The sequence below is a fragment of the Tasmannia lanceolata genome, unplaced genomic scaffold (genome assembly GCF_043159265.1).
Source record: "Tasmannia lanceolata isolate RefF3 unplaced genomic scaffold, GAP_Taslan_0.1 ptg000112l, whole genome shotgun sequence".
Classification (NCBI taxonomy): domain Eukaryota; kingdom Viridiplantae; phylum Streptophyta; class Magnoliopsida; order Canellales; family Winteraceae; genus Tasmannia; species Tasmannia lanceolata.
The window spans coordinates 445560-452670 of record NW_027518789.1 but is presented as its reverse complement, the minus strand read 5'-3'; the positions used below and the strand labels follow the sequence as shown (position 1 = coordinate 452670).

The following is a 7111-nucleotide window of genomic DNA, read 5'->3' as shown; positions in this document are numbered from 1 at the left end:
ACAGAAGGGCTCAAAGAGGACATGAGATTTTTCATGAACTTGAATTTGACGTAAGATTGGATTTGTTTGAATCGGGGATTGGATTTGATGAATTTTTATTTTTGGGAAATGAGGTACCGTCCGCAAACGGGCTCAAGGAGAAGACGAGACCATTCACAAATGGGCTCGAGAAATGAGGCACCGTTCACAAACGGGCTCGACGACACAAGATAGCTTTGATTGATGAATTCAACAATGAAAAATTTAGAGATTTTTATGAATTTGAATTTGACGTAGGATTGGATTTTTTGAATTGGGGATTGGATTTGATGAATTTTTGATTTTTTGAGAAATGAGGCACCGTCCACAAACGGGCTCAAGGAGGACATGAGACCATTAATAAATGAACTCAGAAAATGAGGCACCGTTCACAAATGGGCTCAAGGAGAAGACGAAACCATTCACAAATGGACTCGAGAGATGAGGCACCGTTCACAAACGGGCTCAAGGAGAAGACGAGGCCATTTGCAAATGGGCTCGAGAAAAGAGGTACCGTTCACAAACGGGCTCGAAGAATTTAGAGATTTTCCATGAACTTGAATTTGACGTAAGATTGGATTTGATGAATTTTTTATTTTTTTGAACTCAATGAAATCGGGGATATTATGGATCGTGCCCGACAAAGATGTTGGAAACTAGGACTTTGACGAATGATGAAACGGCAAACCTTTGGAACGAAGAACCATTACTAGCAAGAATGGATTAGGAACATTTTTATGAAACTTCAACAAGATTTTTCTCAAAGAGACTGCTGGTCTTGTCTTCTGGGGATTTTGATAACTGAAACCTTGAACAAGACATTTGAGATTGGTAATTTAGAACAACGACTCTCTTGGATATTAACATGGAAAAGCGGGATCTGCTTCTTGACAGGTGTTTAGATAAACATTTCTTGACCAGGATAACTAACCGGAAGGGAATTATGAATTTGAATGGTTCATCTTTCTGAGAAATTGGCTCAACCACCATTGCATCTGAGGTTCTTCCAAGCTTAAGGTGCCTTCCTGGGGTATGATCTTTTTACGGAAGCTGGGCTTTCTGATGTTTCTACTTCTGAATTTTTCTGAGCTGATCTTCTTTGAAATGAAGTTGTTTGACTAAATTCTCGAGCTCTTTCAGGTATAATTGCAGGGAGCTGCCTAGGCCTGGCCTCCTTCACCAAGACAGTTACATCATTTGGACATAGGAACGACAATTGACTCTTTCTAAAGAGAAAACTTAGATGAAAGGCACTACTCAAAGGATTGAGCAGCCCTGAAGGAGTGAACTTAGAATAATAAAGATTGACTGACTATACTGACAAACATAGTGATGCTTCTGACTTAGTTAATGTTTTGTTTGGTAAGTCTATCCTTTCAAGGAATAGTTTTTCAATTGGTAAACACCGGACTTCTTCCTCGAAACAGTAATGCCTCAAGAATTTAATTACGACCCCTAAGATTGCTTAGCTTCAATGCCCCCAGTTTTGAGGATATCACTTGAATTTGCTTGAACTTCAGTTGATCTTCAGTCTTGATACCGGCTGTTGCCTTCTTATACTGATTCTCTTACCGTGACCAAGTCACCTCTTCAGGGTTTTTAACTTGGCGGACCGCGCTAGCCTTAACTTTTGCCTGAACCACCTTTCTAGGTTTTCGATCCAGCAGGCTATCCCCTTAGCTTTTGCCTAAGCCGCCCTTTCGGGTTTTCAACTTAGCAGGGGAATGATCTTAAATTTTGCCTAGACCGCCCTTTCAGGTTTTCAGTCTAGCAGATCTTCAAACTCCGTTATTTTTCTTATTCATCATCATTTCATTTTTTTATTGTATCTCAGGACCTAGCTCATTAGTTCTGAACACCAGAAGGACTTTTATAGGTAGGATAGGGCTTTTCAAAGAATGGCTTAAGGCTCAACAAAGATTTCGACCGAACCTGTGAACAGGTCGCCTACATATCCCAAGGTAGGAATCAGGTCGTGTGTAGTTCAGGGCGAATGCCCCTAGTTTGAAGATAAATTGTTTGATTTTTTTTTTTCCTTTTTTCTTTTCTTTCTGGAACAATTAACTTCTCTTCTTTTGGAACTTGTCCCTCTCTTTTTTTTTTTGAAAGGATTGAATTTCTTTTCCTTTTTGAATCGACCGAACTCGGTTCAACCGAGTTGCCTACGTACCCCAGTATAGGGATCAGGTCTCGCGTAGTTCGGGGGAATGCCCCAAGTTTGATGGGTTTTCAAGAAAATTTGATTTAGGCTCGAAGGGTTTGCAAATCGGTATTCTTTTGACATTGGGTTTTGATTTTGGGATTTAATCGGCCAAAGGAGGCCTTTCGATGTTCAGATTGGGAATCGATCTAGGTTACTAGAGTCCCTCTGGTACTGATTATTTTTTTTTTTCTCTTTTGTTTTTTTTTTTTTTCGCGGAGTTTGACGGCATTTCCAGGTAAGAGATAATGGATCTTCTTCTTTCAAGATTCTAATACGTGCTTTTGACTTTCATAGAGCGAAACTTGTTCTTTGACATCCTCCATCTATGGATTCGTACTCTCGATATCTGATGATCACTTTTCATTGTTTGCTCTTGAACTTTTCATCTTGAATTTGTTGGCTTTATGAATTTGAGAACCAAGGTCATTGATTGGAAATATGAAAGTTGTTTCCACTCTATGCCCCTTGTATAGCATATATCTTCTCACTTTCTTCATTTTCTTTGAGCTTTCCATCTATGTCTTGCCCCTGGTATCGGTTGTAGCTTTTCTAGACAATCTTCTTATTCTTGAAATAATTTTATCAATTCTTCACACTCTTTAGAGGGTAATGTATTTTCAATCGGCATTCACTGAATCAAAGTTTCAGTGCCAGTGTTTATCATTTCAATTTCATCTTTGAAAGGTTGGGATTGGCGCTCCTCCTCTCGTTCAAGTAATTGCTGTGACTCAAGTGGAGTTTCGTCAATTTTGTCCTCATTTGAGGAGGGAGTCTTATTTTAAGATCAGAAGCACACTTAAGAACAGACACAAGTGAACTTTTTGGAACTGACTGAAATTTTATTTAAAGAAAAGCTATTACATCAGACGACCTATCCTGAACATGCTCACGATTCACAACTCTAAATAAGAAAGAGAAACAGAAGATAACTTGCCTGGACTAGGCATTGACCTTTAACTGTAAGACCGGACTCAACAATTATACTGACCATGATGACTGACTCAACATAAAATAGTAAGTGACTAAAACTTTAACTGCTGCAACTGTTTGGCGTTGAAGGCTCGGCGAAGGCTGGTTCGTTCTGAACATCATCATGGCTGATACTTTCAATTTTGGACAATGATGACTGATTCGCATAGGGAAATGCCCCTAGCTCAATGATTCTGAGAGTGAACTCTGAAGGACTTAGCAAAATAATCTTGAAAAAGGTAGCCCCTAGAGGAGGAACAGACCAGGGGTACAAGCAAGATTGGATTATCTGGACCAGGCATGATCAGATCATGAGAACGCATAATCGAAAGATTGTGAGATTCTGCATCTGCCAGTTAGGGGATGGCATGAAGATACGATCGAATCGTATGACAGAAGAACGAAAGACGCACGATCAAAAGATTAGATGAGATAGCATAAGATTGCTTTCAACGGATAGATCATGAATGACTAATCCTATGAGATCTTTGAAAATTATGGGATTTATATCCTAACCCAAAGGGAAATTTTTTTTTTTTCACATTTTATCAGTGTTACCTGAAGGCATCAACCCTAATCCTAATCTATCGGAGTGGAGAGAGAATCTCGACTCATGACTTTGTTCGTGTATATAAGGACCGATCGTGACCATTGGAAGATGGACCACGGCCTAATCTAGACACCAATGGGTAGGATATCCTAAACTAGGCTCACACACGTGATGCACATGTGTTCGTATACTACATGCATGTGTGGGTTAATCTAGGGGTAAGGCCAAGAGTTCCCTTAGCGCGAATCCCTGTTCGATATACTGTACCAGTGTCCGGCGTATCAGTACGTGAACAAGAGATCCGTTTACGTACCATAAAGGTACTAGGCTAAGGGTGGAATGCTTCTCTAGCACAGAGGCACCAGGTGATGAAATCCCAGTCAACCATGCTAGATAACACTCCGGGTTCCTAAAATAGGACGTGTGTGCACGTGAGATGCAAGGGTTTAGATGCAAGTGATGTAAGTGTGTGCAATAAGTTCGCGCGATCTATGATGCCTTCAGGTTTTGTTAGATTAAGTTTGAGTAAAATGTGATGAGAAAATAAAACAAGACAAACTAATCTGACAAGTATACAAGAGATAGAGTTCTTATGAGCCAGTTAAATTAAATTCAAATGAATTATCTTTTGGAATTTTAATGAAGTTAGGTGATCCCCAGCAGAGTCGCCAAACTGTGGTACCCGATCCCGCGAGAGGGGTGTGGGGCGCGAGCCGCCGCTCTCTCTCTCTTGGTCTCTCGTATCCACGCGATTGGCGTGTGCATTTTATTATTGATTTGAATTAATCTTTCCTGTGAACTTGGGATCACTAAGGCAATCCGAATTCCACACGAAAGAGACTGACAGAGTCGCCACCTAGATGTGGGATCTAGGACCCGTAATTAACCAGAAATCTAGACTCGCTACCTGGTTACGAGAATGGAAGGTATGGGGAGTTATCCACCACATGCACCATTCTTGCCCGATAATCGGTCTTCGATTCCAAAAGCTAACTCTTTTAAATTTATTTTAAATGGCTCATTCAACTCTATGTTAATGTGCGAACTAAGTGACATGCATCCTATGATCTAATTTCAATGTGAATCCTAAATGTGTATCTTGATTTATTAATTTGTCTGGATTCAATCTAAGTGAAAGTTCTCCTAAAATTCTAATTTCATGGAAAGTCCTAAGTGATTTGATTAAGCATTTACAAGAAAATTAATATACAAAACACCACAATTTGTTTGTGGTGCCGACTCGCGGGTGGTATGCCATCAGACATCCAAGCTGCCTACGTACCCAAGCCTCACTGGGATCAGAGTCGACGTAGTTCGGTGCACCTAAGCTAAGTTACATATGCCTAACTCAACTAAGACACCGACCTAGACGGGATTGACTGTTTCAACAGTTTTAGGAGAAGTTATTTAATTCAAGTTGAAGATTTTATTATCTTAGGATTTCATCTAAGATGCTATATGATTCTCATCTAAATGCAAATGGTCCCTTAGACTAATGCAGGTTTGCCTTACATCCTAGTTTACTAGGCTTGTCCTAGGGAAAGATTGGGTGACTAGTGTAACTAGACCTATGGCACGGTTGCTATACATAGCAAGCGTCCGTGATGAGGCCGGACTCCTGACTCTAGGACTCCCTAAAACCTAAGACTCCCTAAAACTTAGGACACGACACGACACGACACCAGTGTTCCTAAATTGGGCTCTAAGGGTTCCTAAAGGAATTTTGAATCCACCGGCTCTTGGGAATCTCGAATTCTTTTGGGTTTGTGGAAACTTTTAGAGTTTTCTTGAAGCTTTTATTATCTGAAGGTATTTAGTGTGTTTGGTAGCTTTTAAAGTTGTTTATTTAGAAGGTTTTAGTTTCATTTGAAATTTTTAGTGGTCTTTTGGTTAATGGCTTTTAACGGATTTTTATCAGTGGATTTTAAATGGGTGAATTTTAGTTTTGTTAATTTTAGGTTGGATGTACTTTAGATTAATGTCTTTCGATTTTGGTTTGGAAAATGACGTTAACACAACCAAGTTTTGACAATTGCACAAATTCGACAAACCATTGACCATTAAAAGATCTGACAAATGCAGCCCACTAAAACTGTCGTAACTCTTTAACCGCTTGGCCAAATTCAACGTACAAACATGCGTTGGAAAGATCTTTTATAGGGCTACAACTTTGTAGTTCTCCATTGTTTGTAAATCTGTGATTTAGAGGTTCGAATTTGTGTTGCAAACAAAAGGACAGCAACATTAAACTGGAAATGCCTAAAGGTGTGCCGCAACCATTTTGGACTTAACTTTTTAACCGCTCGCTGTCTGATCTAGCACGAATACTCGTTGGAAACGGCACGAAAATATCTACGACTTTGTAGTTAACCATTTCCCACGATTCTGTTGTTTAGAGGTCGAAAAATCTGTTTAAAGTCTAACAGCTAGCACTATGACGGGAATGATATTGGCACCCCCATGTTTTCTTTTGATAGTTCTTATTTTTTTAGTGATTAAAAGACGGTGAATATGAAAAATGGCTTGAATGGGCCTGAGATTAGATTCAAATGGGATGTTTGAAAAAGGGGTTGTTTTTATCTACTTGGCAAGGTGGGGTATGGATATTGGGTTCTTGAGATTGAGTGGGGGCTGTTGTTATCAAATTGGAGTGGGGGCTGTTGTTATCAATTGAAAGATGGAGGTTTTGTAAGCCAAATTAAATGGGTTTTGATAATTCATGTAAAATTCAAGTTTTCTTTCTTGTAAATGTTCAAAATTTTTAATGAATTGTTTTCCCAAAAGAAATCTAAATTCCCTAACAAGCCAATGATTTCAACATCCCATTGCAAATAGGTTCTAATGACCCTGACACATTAATTATATTTAGCATAAGTGAGAACATGACCAAGGCCAAACTAGTACAAAATTAAACATGACATCAACCAAAATATACGCAAAACAACACTCAATCCTACAAATATAGAAAAGAAAATAAAATTCCAAAAGACATACCTTTTTGTAGACGATATTCCATGCAAACTTATGGAGAAGAGGGATTTGGTCTAGAGAGAGGGCTTGAATTTTCTAAGAGAAGGGTTCTCTCCTCTTTTCTTTTTTTTCCTTCTTTTCTTTGGTGAGATGAGAGGGTATTTATAGGAGAATGGGATAGGAGGTTAGGTGAGGTTAGGTGAGGTTAGGTAAGGTTAGGTGAGGTTAGGTGATGTTAGGTGAGGTTAGGTGAGGTTAGGTGAGGTTTGGATGGTTATGATGGGAGGAGAGGTTAGGTGAGGTTAGGTGAGGTTTGAATGGTTAGGATGAGAGGAGAGGTTAGGTGGTTTTGGATGGTTAGACCCAGGTCATGATCTGCCATTGATCTAACGATTTACGGA

At 39.4% G+C, this 7111-nt stretch overlaps 1 long non-coding RNA gene across 1 annotated transcript; it reads right to left on the bottom strand.

Annotated features, from left to right (window-relative positions):
* Window positions 1-2033: 2033 nt before the first annotated feature.
* Window positions 2034-6830, bottom strand: LOC143865826 (uncharacterized). The gene is made up of 2 exons (XR_013242123.1): window positions 6735-6830; window positions 2034-3539 (listed from the first exon to the last, which is right to left on the bottom strand). It is a non-coding gene; the product is annotated as an uncharacterized LOC143865826 (long non-coding RNA).
* Between the last annotated feature and the right edge of the window lie 281 nt (window positions 6831-7111).